Source organism: Ostrea edulis, chromosome 6 (genome assembly GCF_947568905.1).
Source record: "Ostrea edulis chromosome 6, xbOstEdul1.1, whole genome shotgun sequence".
NCBI lineage: Eukaryota > Metazoa > Mollusca > Bivalvia > Ostreida > Ostreidae > Ostrea > Ostrea edulis.
Window position 1 is genome coordinate 20,687,753 of NC_079169.1, and position 3,220 is coordinate 20,690,972.

Consider the following 3,220-nt stretch of genomic DNA (forward strand, 5'->3'; position numbering starts at 1 on the left):
GATATATAGTCCAGCTGGACATGTCATTACTGGTGATGTTGATATATAGTCCAGCTGGACACGTCATTACTGGTGATGTTGATATATAGTCCAGCTGGACACCTCATTACTGGTGATGTTGATATATAGTCCAGCTGGACACCTCATTACTGGTGATGTTGATATATAGTCCAGCTGGACACGTCATTACTGGTGATGTAGATATATAGTCCAGCTGGACACGTCATTACTGGTGATGTTGATATATAGTCCAGCTGGACACGTCATTACTGGTGATGTTGATATATAGTCCAGCTGGACACGTCATTACTGGTGATGTTGATATAGTCCAGCTGGACAGGTCATTACTGGTGATGTTGATATATAGTCCAGCTGGACACGTCATTACTGGTAATATTGATATATAGTCCAGTTAGACATGTCATTACTGGTGATGTTGATATATAGTTCAGTTAGACATGTCATTACTGGTGATGTTGATATATAGTCCAGTTAGACATGTCATTACTGGTGATGTAGATATATAGTCCAGCTGGACATGTCATTACTGGTGATGTTGATATATAGTCCAGCTGGACATGTCATTACTGGTGATGTAGATATATAGTCCAGCTGGACATGTCATTACTGGTGATGTTGATATATAGTCCAGCTGGACATGTCATTACTGGTGATGTTGATATATAGTCCAGCTGGACACGTCATTACTGGTGATGTTGATATAATTAAAAATGAGGACCTCAAATCATTTATTTTAAACGATCCTAAATACAGAGAATCTCGGTTTTTCAATTGGCGACAGAACTTCATTTCTATTATGAATTCTGTCGAGGATTATGCCAGACGATGGGCTAAATATGAAAAAGAACTTGATACATTGTCAGAATGGATTAAAAATATAAGAGGAATATTAAAATCCCGCATGAGACATATTAATACAAAATTACGTACCATCTATCCTTCTGTGTTTAGTAAACCAGAAGTGATAAAAGAATTGTTAGGTTACATGAGAAATACGTTTTGGTTCCAGCTGACAAAGTGTGTATCATTGTCTTTGTTTGAGGCTCATTATTACAACTGTATTCTAAACGAACTTGGCTTTAATTCCACTTTTGATTATCGTACTTATATTCCAACTGCCCTTCCAAAAGACGAAATTCTTCAAAACCATGCTTCATTTTTGGACACATTTAAAATCCCAGTCAATGGGTCGGATGAATATGAGTTACCGTACCTATACTGGATTCCTAAACTTCATAAAGACCCTTACAAACAAAGATACATTGCTGGATCTAGTAAATGTTCTACCAAGTACCTATCTTTACTCCTCACGGACATATTAACAGTTGTGAAGGAGAAACTTCAAAAGTGCTGTGCGACTACATATACCAGAAGTGATGTAAATCAAATGTGGATTTTAAACAATTCTAAAGAACTTTTAGTAAACTTGAAATCGCAAAACTTTTCTCCAGGGGTCCGTATTTGCCCGACTATCTATTTTGTATTGCTTATAGGAGTTATGCGATTGATCACTGTTCGTTATCTTCTCCTTTCATTGATCACTGTTCCTTATTTTCGCTTTTCATTATATTGATTTATTTCTTGCTAGAAGTGATAACACACACACACACACACACACACACACACACACTTATATATGATGGACAGGCCGTTTGATATTTTGAATTTAGCATAAAATGTAATCATGATGGTGCATGCCACTGGAATAAATCATTTACTTAATTACTGATAGCATTATTTTAGAATCCAACAAGTAATTAATCTGAACCATGGCTTTGTTCATAATCATTTCTTTGATAGCTTGTTTGTCTTTTGTCAAGGTAAGAAAAGATTCACAGAGTTGTCTTTCTTGATTTGATACACATATCATTTAACGACTTTATGACGTTTTTGCAGAAGTATTGTACAATAAGGTTGCAAGATATATCACATTTATTCATTATATCGCCATTTATTCTTATTATTTCAGTTTTATTTTCATGTGTTACATTTGAAGAAATATGGACAAGTTTTTGTTTTGTTTTGTTTGTTTGTTGTTTTTTTTTTTTTTTTTTTTTTTTTTTACTACACCTTTTTCAATCAAATGGATGGGTTCTCCGTAGCGTAGCGTACGTACGATCTGAGCAATGCTTCTAATTTACAATCTTAATTTCCCCAGCAGATCAAATCTCTGGCAACACAGCTGACTGATAAATGTATAGGCTTAGATACAAACCATACTTTAATAATATATAAAAACGTCCTATGGATTTTTTTCCAGCTCTTTATAGACAGCATTGTAGATAACAATGAAAGAGATGAACTGGCGCCAATTTTGTCTCTGGTTTCGGGTCATGTGATCCCGAATTCGATACCACCCCAGATAGCGATCTCACAGGTAACAGTTGGAGAACAATAACACATAATTTGGTGATTGAATCAAGCTGAGAAAGTCAATGGAACTATATACAGATAATCACACTAAAGTATCGATCTATTTTTACTATTTTTTCAGCAGTATACTACATGTAGTACATTCATCACTTATTACCCTAGACATTGTTACTTACTGAAACTGAAAGTTAATTCTCATAAATTTTCAAATTTTGAAATGAGTGAATCACTGTGTATAAATACACTGACCTATAAAGTGCAACAAGGATTTATCATCAATATACAATGGAAATGGTTCAATGTAAATATAAGAAATATCTTTCAGATTTTGAAAGAATTTGAGATGATATATACCTAAATCCTCTTCAAAACGGAATATATTTCATGGAGTGCCAACATGCTCCATTCAATATGTCGGTGTGAAGAGGGTCAAAGTATATCCGGGCATCTCCTATACTTTCAAAATCCGAGATATATTTCTTAAGTATACTGTATGAACTAAATCATGATCTGTTGTAGTATATTATCTGCATTACACATTTTTCTATGGAGAATGCACTTTATAAAGATTTGTTTGAAACAACTCGTATAACAGCTGTACATGTATGTAGTCGGAAGCCATACTGAAAGAAATCACCACTTCGTGCTTCAGTTATGATTTATTGATATCAGAATGACGAAGCTTAATTTGATTATTTACCTTACAAGTTAAATCACTGCGAATTTTTCCTTGCAATTTTTACATCGGCTACATAGAATCATCAATTCCACCTGCTCACAAGTCTAAATTCGTTATATGGATTTTAGTAAACTTAAAAGTCAAGAG